The sequence below is a fragment of the Corapipo altera genome, unplaced genomic scaffold (genome assembly GCF_003945725.1).
Source record: "Corapipo altera isolate COAL_440 unplaced genomic scaffold, ASM394572v1 75, whole genome shotgun sequence".
Lineage (NCBI taxonomy): Eukaryota > Metazoa > Chordata > Aves > Passeriformes > Pipridae > Corapipo > Corapipo altera.
In genome coordinates this window covers 734,746-747,290 of record NW_020884887.1, presented here as the reverse complement: position 1 = coordinate 747,290, position 12,545 = coordinate 734,746, and the positions used below count along the sequence as shown (strand labels likewise).

The 12,545-nt window shown below is 62.9% G+C and overlaps 1 protein-coding gene across 2 annotated transcripts in view; it reads left to right on the top strand.

Annotated features, from left to right (window-relative positions):
* The first annotated feature begins 317 nt into the window (after window positions 1–317).
* CXXC5 (CXXC finger protein 5) overlaps window positions 318–12,545 on the top strand; it is a 36,719-nt gene continuing 24,491 nt past the window's right edge. For both annotated transcript variants that reach the window (XR_003527655.1, XM_027643568.1), the window contains exon 1: window positions 318–385. The gene's annotated coding sequence lies outside the window, so the exon portion shown is untranslated. The remainder of the gene's footprint in view (window positions 386–12,545) is intronic.

The window sequence follows — 12,545 nt, the reverse complement described above, 5'->3', positions numbered from 1 at the left end:
CCGGTGCCACCCGCGGGGGCAGCTGGAACGCAGCGGGGTGACACCCGGGGGGGGCTGCGGGGACCCGGGGGGGTGGGTGTGTGCGCACACTGCGAGGGGGATCGGTCGGTGCGGGGTGTGTGTGTGTCTGTGTGTCCGTGTGTGTGTGTGAGTGTGTGCCGGGCGGGCGGCGCGCGCGCGGGGCGGCGGGGGGCGCGCGCGGCGTGTCGCTGTCGCGGTCGCGGCGTGTCGCGGTCGCGGTGTCCGGCGGCGCTGGGGCGCTGCGCTCGGCCCGGTCCGGTCCGGGTTTTGCCGGCAGCCGCGGGCAGCGGCGGCGGCGGCGGCGGCAGCGCCGTGCAGCGCGGAGCGGGGGCTGCGCACTCCCAGAGCGAGCGGCGATGTGGAGGTGGGTGTGCGGCGGCGGCGAGGCACCGAGCCCGCCTCGGCTCCCCCCGTCCCCGGCCCCGGCCCCCGGGCAGGTGCTGACCACCCCCTTTCCCCCCCTCCTTTCCCTCCCCTCCTGCCCCCCTTTCCCCGGCGCCCCCCGCTCCCCGGCAGCGCTGCCCGCAGCGCGGTGGCTCCCGGACCGCCGGTCGGTGCCGGCCCCCGGGGCGCTCCGGGCGGCGGAGTTGGGGTGGGGGTTGTTGAGGGGGTGGTGGGTAAAGCGGGGGTGGTGGAGAAGAAAAAAGTTTGGCGGGGGGATTCTCGGCTCGCCCCGCTGCCCGGCGCCGTGCCCGGGCTGCCCGCGGCGGCGGCGGGGCCGGAGCTGGCCGCCTGCCCGCCTGCCCGCGTCGGGCCCGGCCGGTGCTGCCTGCGCGGCGCCCGAGCGGCCCCGCCGCTTCCCGGGGATGGGGAGGGATGGCGGGGGGACGGCGGGGGTAACGAGCAAAGTTTTTCTCGGCGCCGCCGAACCCCGCTGCCGGTACCCGCAGCCCGGCGGGGATGCGCTGGAAGCCGCGGGGAGGGATGAGGTGAGCCCCCCACGTCTCCCCCCCGCCGCCCCGGGGCCGCCGCGGCAGCGCCCGGTGGTTTCCCGGGTGACAATGGTGGCGGCGGGGCCGGGGGGCGGCGGGGGCGGCGGCGCCGGGGGGAGGCGGTGGGCAGCGGGGCCGGCACTGCCACCCGCGACGGGGATCGCGTGGGGGGCGCCGGGGGGGGGGGAGCCCCAACCCGGCGCTGGTGGCGGCCCCTCCGTGCTCGGTCTCCGCGCGTGGGTCGCTGCCGCCTGCCCGGGGTGCGCCGGGCTCCGGCCGCAGTTTGGCTCCGCCGCCGGTGCCCGGGCGCGGGGTGGCCGTGGGAGCGGCGCCGCTCGCCATCGCCCAGCCATGTGCGACAACTCACCCAACTTTATCATCCCCCTCCCCTTCCCGTTCCCAACTAACCCCCCACCCCGCCCCGCTTCGCCGTCAGACGGGATTCCCAAACGCCCCGCTCCCCCCCCACCCGCGGCGGGGAGGGCACCCCGCGCCCCCCACGCACCCCGACACCCCTCGAGCCACCGCGGTCGCACCGTGGAACATCCCTCTTCCGCACCGGCGTGGGTGCCGCCAGCCCCAGAGCCACCGTGGGGGCTGTGGATTGTGCCCGAATTTGGGAATTACGTCCCCAAACTCCGCCGAGCCGCGGCCCCACGCGCCCCGTGGGGGTGGGGGGTGTTTTGCGGTTTTTTTCCCCTTTTATTTTAATTTTATTATTCCTAATTTTTTTTTTCCACCGCATCCCGCAGCCGGCAGCGTCCTTCCTGCGGGGCCGGGGCTGCTTCGGGTCGGGTTATTCTTTGCTGGGATGATTGATTGGGGAGAGGAGGATAGGGGGTGGAATGGGGGGGTGGGAGATGGGATGGGGATTGCGGGGGGGGGCCATCCCACGCACAAACAAAGCTGCGCACACATCCTGCGGTAACGGCCCCGCGTGTGCGCTGACCCGGCCGGGCAACCTTCACCCCCCGCCGCTCCCTGCCGGGGGGGGGCACGGGGGGATGACAGGGGGTGCCGTGCTGCGGGAGGGCGGGTGAGGCCGGGTTTTGGGGAGGGGTGGAGGGGATGCCCATCCCGGCTACCTGGGGCACGGAGCCGTGGCCGGCGGAAGTTTTGTTTCTCTGGAAACGGGCCCTGCTGTGTCAGCGGCCCCTTTGTGCCGCTTTGTCCGCGCCCCCCGGCCCCCAGCCCGGCGGCGGGGCCGCACCTGGGGTTGCGGGGGAACGAGGACCCCCTCGCCCCCCCACCGCACCCCGGCCCCCCGCGTGCCCCGGCCCCCGCTGCTCCCCTCGGGCTGCGCTGCATCCCCCGGCGGGGCCGAGCCGAGGGGGGGTCGCATGGGAACGAGGGGGGTGACACCCCCCCCCCCCACGAGGTCCCGCTCAGCGGGAGCGCTTGTAGGCATGGAAACCCCGCTCCGTCTGTCCGTCCGTCCTTCGCATTCCCACCGGGAAAAGCTTTGGAGAACCGGCTCCTCCAGCGGCACCCGCGGGGCCGCCGCAGAGCATCCCCGTCGGTGGCGGTGTCACCCTAAAAGTGTCCCCGCGCGGGGTACCCCCGGAGGTGCCCCCGGCGGGGCGCTCCCCCCTCCCCGGTGCCGGTACCGGCGTCGCCCCGTCGCGCTGGCAGATGTCGCGCCCTGACCTCGGGGCCGCCGCCGGGGGAGGGGGGGTGTGGGAGGGGTGTGTGCGGGGACACGGGGACGGGACGATGGGGACGGGGACGCGCCGGCGTGTGACAACAAAAGCAAAGTAACAAAGGACCCGCCGGTGCCGCTCAGAAGTTGGTGCCGGCGCCATTCGGGGCTCGGTGGCCCCGGGGGCAGGGGCGGGGGGGGGGCTGTTTGCCTGGCGGGATGTGCGGACAGGGGGCGGGGGGTTGCTGTGCGGGCGCCACGAATATCCCCGTGTCCCCCCCCACGCTCGGTGGGAAGAGGCAGGAGACGGCCGAGGCGTCCTTGACATGGATTTTGTGGCGGGGATGCGGGCAGCCGGCGCCGCGCTGCCAGGAGCCTGCCCGCACTCCTGCCCGCACCCCTGCCCGTACCCCTGCCTGTCCTGCCTGCACTCCTGCCTGTGCCTCCTGCCCGTGACATGAAGTGGGCGGGAAGGGGAAAGTGGCTCTGGGTGCTGCACCCCAGAATTCAGCCTCTTCCTCCTTGGCAGAGGTGGGTGCAAGGGGAGATGCTGTGGGTGTGTTTGGGGGCTGTTTTGGGGATCCCTCACCCTGGGGTTCACTCACCCTGTTGTCACCAGGGCCATTCCAGGCAGGTGGCAGCAGTGCAGGTGCTGCTTGTCTGTGACCTGGGAATGCTGCAGGGCTTGGGGGTGGCATCCTCTCCCCAAAACTGCCCCCTCTGACAAATCTGCATGAGGCACTGGGAGGAGGGCCAGATCCAGGACACTTGGCCCTCACAGCCAGCACCTGGCACCTGGTGTGTCCGTGCAAGGTTTGGCTGAGGCTGGATCCGGCCCTGTCTGGTCCTGGACCCTCCACCTCCCCCAGCAGGGACATTCCCTGGGGTGGCCACAGTGGGTGCCGCCGTTCCCCTGCCTCCCTGGTTTGTTTTCCCAAATCCCAGCCATAGGAACAACCTCTTGATTAAGTGTATTAATAGTTAAACTTTCAGCTCATAGCTTAAACTCACCAGACCACGAAAAGCTCCCTCCTTTACTCATGCTCTGGTGCTCAACTAAAATATTGCACTCAAAAGGCTTAGTTTTTTTTCTTTCCCCTTCCTTTTCCCCTGACTCGACTTTGGCTCCTGGGAGCATGGGGGGTCTTGTGGGACCCCCAGTTGCCATAGCTGCCCCTTGCAGCCAGAGCCCTCAGCACAGAGCCCAGGAATGGAGATGGGGGGCCAGGTGTCCCCAAAGTGAGTGGTGCTCTTGGAACTCATCCAGGCTAGGGAGGAGCATGGGAAACACCATCCCAGGAAGAGGGTGGCCCCCCACCCAGCTGGGGACATGGGAATGGATGGGCTGTGGTGGCTTGGGAAGGGCTGGAGATGCTGGCAGCAGCTGGTGTGTGGGAGCGGCTGTTTTCCTGCCAGGCAGGTGATGGGGCAGGAGGAAGGTGGGAGGTCCAACCATGCCAAGTGCAAGGGCCTGCACCTGGGTGGGGGCAGCACCCAGTCCCGGTGCAGCCAGGGGGTGGGTGGGCTGAGAGCAGCCCTGGGGAGAAGGACTGGGGGATGCTGGTGGGTGACAGATGGGACATCAGCCGGCACTGTGTGCTCACAGCCCAGAGAGCAGAGTGTATCCCGGGCTGCACCGTGGCAGTGTGGGCAGCAGGGTGAGGAGGGGGTGCTGCCCCTCTGCTCTGCTCTGGTGACACCCCCTGGGGCACCACGTCCAGCTCTTGGGTCCCCAGCACAGACAGACCTGGGCCTGTTGGAGTGAGTCCAGAGGAGGCCATGGGAATGCTCTGAGGGCTGGGACAGCTCTGCTCTGGAGACAGGCTGAGGGAACTGGGGGTGGTCAGCATGGAGAAGAGGAGGCTCTCGGGAGATCTTAGAGCCCCTTCCAGTCCCTTAAGGTGCTCCAAGAGAGCTGGAGAGGGACTTTGGACAAGGGATGGAGGGACAGGACAAGGAGTGAGGGTTTTAAACTGCAACAGGTCAGAGTTAACTTGGACATAGCAAGGAAAGAAATGTTTTATGCTGAGGGTGGTGAGGCCCTGGCATAGGTTGCTCAAAGAAGCTGTGGCTGCCCCATCCCTGGAAGTATTCAAGGCTGGGGCTTGGAGCAACCTGGTCCCTGGAAGGTGTCCCTGCCCATGGCAGGGCATGGAATGAGATGAACTTTAAGGTCCCTTCCAACCTAAACCATTCTGTGACTCGGTGCAGGGGCAATGGGGTAGGAGGGGCAGAAGGGAAGAGGTGTTGGAACAAAGGGGTGACTGGAGGAAGAACCACCTCCAGAGTTGGCCAGTGGGAAATCACAGTCCAGTGGGAAGGAAACTGTGGGTTTGCTCCTGCTCAGCAGTGGCCCTGCTGTGGGGATCAGGTCTGCAGCAGCCTTTGCCTTCAGCAGAGAGACATGTCCTAGTGGGGAGGCTGTAACTCCCCATCATAGGGAACCCATTGGGGCAGCATTAGGGCATGTGGGCAAGGAGCAGTTGGCATCCCTATCCGTGTCCTGTGGGGCTGGAGCCCTGGGAGAGCTCCAAGGAAAGCCAGGCAGCAGGACAGTGTGACCCCAGTGAGTGGCTGAGGGTGACCCGTGGGTCCCATTGCCTTTGGGAAAGTCCAAAGGGCACGTTTACCCTGGCACTGGCCCTCGGGTGCCTGACATCCACAGTCACAAAGCTTTTGGGTCTGTCAACATCTCATGCTGATGGTGTGCCCTGCCCCACAGCCTCTCCTTCTGGGGGGCTGGAGGGCTGGGGGGTGCATCCCTTACATCTTTGGAGTGATTTCATCCCTGCTTGTGTTGTCCCTTGGCTTTCAGGCAGGTGGAGTGTACTGATGGTCTGAGATGACAGCCCTTGCTGCACATGGGTGGCAGCCTGTGATTATGTGGATAAAAGGATTTTTGAGGTCAGAAGGTTTTCCAGAGGCTGCCTTGGTGTCCCTGGTTTCCACCATCCATCGTTATGGCATGGAAAAGGGACTGGACTGACGGCTCCCAGGCTGTGGGCTCTCCTTGGGATGTGTGGGTCTGGCTTGATGTCCTTGTCCTGGATTGCTTGTACCAAAGCATCTTCCATCACCTGAGCTTGGACATCCTTTGTGCCAGGAGGATGATGAAGGCCTGTCACCTCCCTACAGTGATGGTGGCAGTGTGGTGGCCTGGGAATGGGAGGGTGCGTGTCAGCCGTGACCCTGGCTAAGAACAAAAAAAAATAAAAGCTGTTCTCTGATTTTCCAAGCAGGATGTGCTTTTCCATCCCCACCCTCCCAGCTCAGAGAGGTGGGAGCTGGAAAAGGGCTCAGGTCACTGGCTCTGCCCTGTGGCAGCTCAGTGATACTTCACTGAGGGCTTGATGTGATGGATGGGACCTACCCTGTCATTTCTGTGTCACTCCTGAGATGGGCTTCATCCCCAGGTCTGATTGTCACCTGGGTGGTGGCAGGGCTGGGAACAGTGCTGGCCTGGCCTCATTAGTGACTCTATTGGAGTCTGGGTGGCTGCTGCCACCCATGAAACCCTCAGTTGACCCTGGCATGGGTTTGGTCAGCAGGTACTGAGCAACCTGGGGATGGCCTGGGCTGGAGTGAGGGTTGGGTTTGTGCTCTGGTGTGATGAGATTGGGTATGTTCCCCTTTGGCTTCCTCTGGTGCTGCTGTCTCTGGCCACCTCTTGGTTTGTGGGTGGTTGCCCATGGTTGGAGGTGGCCCTGGCCTCGCCTTTGCAAACCTGCCTTGAGTTCATGCTCCAGCTCTTCATAGGAATATCTGGGCAATATCTGTCTCCCACAGTGTTCCTTATGGAGTCTTCAGCTGTGCCCAAACAAGCAATGCAGCTCCATCCACTAAACCCCCAGGTTGTCTCCTGGTGTCCCCAAGGGTCTTGGTGTCATTGGTTTTCACTTCTTTTTGCTGGGAGTTGCCCTTGTGGCCTTTGTGCCTCCTTATTGCCTTCAGAGACTGGATTACGGGGCCCACATCTGAGTCTTGAGTCCTGTCCTTGCTTGAATGTCCTGAAGACTGAATTCTCACTTGAACATCCCGACCCTGAAAGGTGCCAAGTGTTTGCTTTTCCTCCTCTGTGCCCACTTTCTGCTCAGAGGCAGATTCCTGCTCTCCAGCCTCTTCTGGACCTGGAGCAGGAGCAGGGAGGACCATTCATGCCCAAGGAGTGTTGATGCCTGGGGGATGGGAAATGAGTTGTGCCCACAGATGATACTTGGAGGGTGTGTGGGACTCACAGAATGGCCTGGGTTGGAAGGGACCTGAAAGCTCATCTTATTCCAACCCCCTGCCATGGACAGGGACACCTTCCACTAGCCCAGGTTGCTCCAAGCCCTGTCCAACCTGGCCTTGGACACTTCCAGGGCTGGAGCAGCCACAGCTTTTCTGGGCAATCTGTGCTGGGGTCTCACCACCCTCCCAGGGAAGAACTTCCCCCAATAGCCCATCTAACCCTGCCCTCTGTCAGTTTAAAACCCTTGCTCCTTGTCCTATCACAGCAGGCCCTGGTGAAAAGTCTCTCTCTGACATAACAGCCCCTGTTATGTCTTGAAAGGTCTTTCAGCAGGTCCAAATCTCACCTGGGCCCTGGTGAGGTGAGGGGTGGCAGTGGCTGGTGACTAGGACGTGGCAGTGGGTTGGGTTGTCCTTCTCCACTTTCCTCTCCTGCATGCCTGCCCTGTCCTGCTGGGATCACAGCAGAGAGGTACATCCCAGGCACCCATCGCTCCCAGGGTCCCCATGGCCACTGGGATCACAGCAGGGAGGTACATCCCAGGTACATATTGCTCCTGGTGTCCCCACTGGGATCACAGCAGGAAGGTAGATCCCAGGTACCCATTGCTCCTGGTGTCCCTGTGACCACTGGGATCACAGCAGGGAAGTAGATCCCAGGCCCCCATTGCTCCTGGTGTCCCTGTGACCACTGGGATCACATCAGGGAAGTAGATCCCAGGCCCCCATCGCTCCTGGGGTCCCCATGGCTGCTCCCTGCCCTGCTCCCTGCTGCCAGCCGGAGACTTTTCCCCCAGTTCCCGCAGCGGGTGGGAGCGCTGGCCGGGGATCGCTGGCTGGGAGTGCTCCTCCTGCCCTCTGCTTTACCTTCTGCATCTCACTAATCTGATGACCGGAGGTATGCGAAGCATTTCAAATATGGCCTCGTTAGCTGGCTCCGGACAGAGCACGCAAGAGCCGTTTCTTCACACTCCTATTCCAGCCGGCTGTTGCCGTTCCCTCCTCCCACGGGCATCCCGCTGCCACCGCTGGGATTGGCACAACTGGTTGAGCCCATCCTGGCTGTTCCCTGTGTGTCCTGGATGTGTCCTGGTGGCTGTTGGGTCCTGTGGTGATTTGAGAGCCTCGTTGGGCGTGTGGGCGAGGAGCGAGCGTGCGATGGTGCTGGGGAGCAGGGTGTCCCCTCTGCCCGAAGCCTTGGGTGGCCAGCCTCCCCTCAGCACACCCAGCCCCCTGGAAGGACCTGGAGGGGATCCCATGGCATTCGTGGCCTTGGGGCTCCCAGGGAATCTGATAGGCATCAGGGTGGGGGATGTGGGACAGTGGGTGCTGGCTGGACACTGAACTGTGAAGGGGCTGTCCTTCCCCACCTTCCCCTCTGGCATCTGTGGGAAGCACCCAGTGTAGGGAGTGAAACTGGGGGGCACAGTGCAAGTGTGGGCACAGGGAAAGGGGGACCCTGAGATCCCCAGGGAACGGGTGCTGTCCAAGAGGACTGCAGCCCATCTCTCTCTGGCTCTCTGGGGTGGTCCTTGCAGTGCTGTGCCCATGAGGGTGTTGAGGTACCCACCTCGGGGTCCCATACCTTTATCCTTGGGGCATCCCATCCATCTCTACATCCATGTCCATCTGTGTCTCCCCATCCCCTCCAAGCCCCGGTTGGCACAGGGGGCTGCCTGCTGGAAGGGGCTCTATTGCACCAGCACTGCTGTGCTTCTGCCTGACCCCAGCACCAGCTCTTGATGTCCCCAGTGTCCCGGTGACAGCACAAGCCTGGCACCACCTCCCCATCCCGCTATTTAAAGCTGGGGCTAGGGGCGGAAAAATAAACGTGGAGGATGAAGATGATGATGATGATGATGATGATGGTGGCTCTGACCGCCCTTGGGGACAGCTGGCCCCGCGTCGGCGTCCCCGGGGAGGGGATGCCGTGGCCTGGCACAGCCGGGCACGGGGCTGGGAGCTGGTCGCCAGGCGTTTGCGCTTTAATGCATCAGGACAGCTTGCAAATTCCAGGCTGGCGAGGCGAAGTGCCGGCCGCGGCCGAGCGTGCGCGCTGTCGCGGCGGGGGCCGCGCTGCCAGACCCGGTTAGCTCCCTTATCTCGCCCGCCGCCGCGGGGGGACGGGGGTCAGGGCAGGGCTGCGGGCAGCCCCTGCCTCCCACCCTGCTGGGGGTGTCTGCGCAGCCCCCCCGCTGCAGCAGAGGTGGGGTATGGTGGGGGCACAGCGGGAGGTTGGCGTGGGAAGGGCAGGTTTGTAGGGACCTCTGTCCCCCTCGGCATCTGCAGGGACCCCATCTCACCATCTGCAGGGAGCTCTGTTGCTCCTGTCCCCGCATCTGCAGGGACCCCCATCGCCTCTGTCCCCCTCCTGTCTGCAAAACCCTCCTGCAAGGATCTCTGACCTCTCCTTCTGCAAGAACCCCTCTCCTCTCTGTCCTCCCCTGTCTGCAAAGGCCCTTGTCCCCTCCTTCTGCGGGGAACCCTGTCCACCTTGTCCTGTCCTTGTCTGCAAAGCCCCCTGTCCCCCTTCTACAGAGCCCTCTGTTCCATCTTCTGTAGGGGTCCCTGTCCCCCCATCTTCAAAGCCCCTTGCTTCTCCCCATCTTCAGGTATCCCTGTTCCCCCCTCTTGTTGAGAACCCTGACCCTTCATCTTCAGAGCCCCATCTACAGGGACCCCTGTCCCCCTTATGCAGATCCCCTGTCCCCCCTTCTGCAGAGCTCTCTGTCCTCCCATCCACAGGAATCCCTGTTCCCTGGAATCCACAGGAACCCTTGCCCCCTTCCCAGGCCTCCCTCTGCAGAGCCCTGGGGTGATTCCCAGTCCCGTTCCCCCAGCACCAGGGATGACCTGGAGGTTGTTCAGGGACAGCCATCTGAATCCCAGGAGAGAAGGTGACCTGTCATCTCTACAAACGGGGAAACTGAGGCAGGGAATGCCACTGAATCATTTCTAAGAAGCAGTTTCTTATCCTTTCCCTGAATATTTTCCAAATATCTGAACCCATCCATCATGCCAGGACCCCCAGGCTTTGCCCCCATCTCCCCACTGCTGCATCACCTCCCTCCTCCTCATCCTCACATTCAAGTTAAATAAAAGAAGCCTTTAAAAACATGCATTGCCACCTCGCTGGGAAGAATTGGAATCACCTGGAGTGCTAATCCCGAGGCACCCTGGGGCTATGGGTGCTCCCCGGGGTGGAGGAGGAGGGGGCCCTTTGCTTTGCGAAGGCGTGGGGGGATTAGCGGGAGGATTGGTAAATCTGACCCCAGGTAAAGATTAAGACCCAAAAAAAAAAAAGGAAAAACGTTGTGTTTTCTCTCCTGTGCTGATGCACCGTGAAGATTAAACTGGGATGAATCCATGTGGCAGCCGGTTCCATTAGGGGGTGGGGGATGGCAGGGAGGGATGTGAGGATGGGGCAGGGAAGGGGGCTGTGTCTGGAGGTCTGGAGATGCCACAGCTGGGGGAAAAAGGGAGAGCTGGAGAAAAACAGGGGAGCTGTAGGGGAATGGGGGACCTGGAAGGCCAGTGGCCAGTCCCTGGGGGTTCCCAGGCTGCCTGTGGCTGCTGCTGGGGAGGGGATTTTTTGGGGGGGACAACCATATCCATAACCACCGACAGCCTAATCCTGGAAATAGCTGGCACTGGGCTGTGTGTGGGTGGCTTCAGCAGCTCATCCCAAAGGCCAATAGGTTTATGGATAGGGCTGGAAAACACCCCAGCAGCAGGGAATAAGTCCCCCACCCCTGTTAGAAGTGGGATGTTCTCTTATCCCACTTGAGGTCACTGGTCTGCATCCCACAAACCATCCCAGCACGTGGCCACCTCCAAGGATAACCAGGGACCTCACCTTTTTCTTTCACCTTTACCCTTCACAGCCCTGGGGCTTCGGGGGGGCTTCTAACAGAGCCCTGAGAATCTTGTCTTTCCTGGTGATGAAACTCCCCTGGGAAGTGCTGGGAAGGGGGACAAGGGGCTCCCCTCTAGGACACGGAGTGGGGGACATGTTCACTCCCACAGCCAAAGGGCTGGGAAGGGACTGACTTCCCTGCCATGGTGCTCCCCTGTCCCCTTGGTAAGGGAGGGGGGATGCTGAGACCAGGGGCAAAGGAAACTGGGGAGACCCCTCTGGGCTGTCTGGCTGTCCTAAGGACCACGGGACCAGTATGTGTACTGGGAGGAGACTGGAGTGGCACCCCTGGGGTGGACCATGGAGTGGCTGACCCTGCCATTGGGGATGAGGCTTTTTGGGGGGCTGAGCACTGGCTTGGGGGTAAAACACTGTTTTGGGGGGGCTGAGTACTGGTTTGGGGGGCTGAGCACCGGTTTGGAGGTCAAGCAGCATTTTGGGGTGTTGAGCTGGAGGGGCTGAGCACCATTTTGGGGAGCTGAGAACCGGCTTGGGGGTCAAGCGTCATTCTGGCTTGGAGGTCAAGTGCTGTTTTGGGGGGTTGAGTCTGTTTTGGGGGGCTGAGCACCAACTTGAGGGTCATGCACTGTTTTGGGAGGCTGAGCATAAGCATGAGGGTTGAGCACCATTTTGGGGGACTGAGCCAGCTTGAGGATCAAGCATTGTTTTGGGGGCCTGAGCCCCAGTTTGGGGTCTGACCTTTGACCTGGGAGTCATGCACCATTCTGGGAGGCTGAGCAGCAGCTCAGTGGCCGAGCACTGGTTGAGGGGGCTGAGCACCAACTTGGGGGGTCAAGCACTGTTTTGGGGGGCTGAGCACCCCCTCAGGGGTTGAGCACTGGTTTGGGGCTGAGGACTGTCTCGTGGGCTGAGTGCTGGTTCAGGGGCTGAGCACCAGCCTGGGAGTTGAGCACCATTTTGGGGGGCTGAGCTGGTACCATCTCAGGGGTCAAGCACCAGTCCAGGGTGTTCAGGTGTTCAGAGCTGGCTTGGGGGGGCTGAGTACTGTTTTGGGAAGGCAAGCACCAGTTTGGGCACCGAGCACCAGTTTGGGTGGCTGAGCACCATTTCAGGTTGAGCAGTGGTCTGGGGGACTAAGCACTGGTTCTGGGGCTGAGCCCCAGTTTGAAGGGCTGGATCCTTCCTCAGAGGGCTGAGGGGCAAGCACCCCACTGAGGGTGTGCTCCTGTCTCACATCCCGTGCTGGGGGCTAATGGGGCCAGGGTGGAGGGCGTTCCTGCTCTGTTTTTGCTCCCTGTCCTCATCACAGGGTGGCCTCAGGATGGGGAGTAGCTGAAAAGCTGGCTCTGGGTCCCTTCACTCCACCAAGTGTGTGGGCCCATCCCAGCCCTTCCCTGCCTCAGTTTCCCTCCTGCAGTGAAGCTCTTCAGCTGCCCCTGCTGCCTTCTGCCCACAGCATTCCAGCTGCTCTTCCACTGCCGTGGGCATCCCTTCCTGGACATGCAGGGATGGGAAGGGTCACCTTACCCCCATGCCCAGTGGTTGGGTGCTGGTACCTTGGCATCCCTCTGGGTGTTCCCCAGGGGCTCAGATGTGGTGGGTGTCCTGGCAAACCCTTGCCCAGCCAACTCCAAGCCAGAGCCTGACCTGATCTCCCAGTGGTCCTGGCAACCAGCAATTGAATTTACCAGGACCTTCTCCTGGGGCAGAGGTGGCCCTCAAGCTGGTGCCCACATCGTGGTGCCAGTGTGGGAGGGGGTGTGTGTGTGGGTGCAGGGGCCACTTTTCCCTGCCAGCTGAGCTGCTGCCATCAGAGCAGGGAGAATTCCAGGCCCCTCTCCTCCCA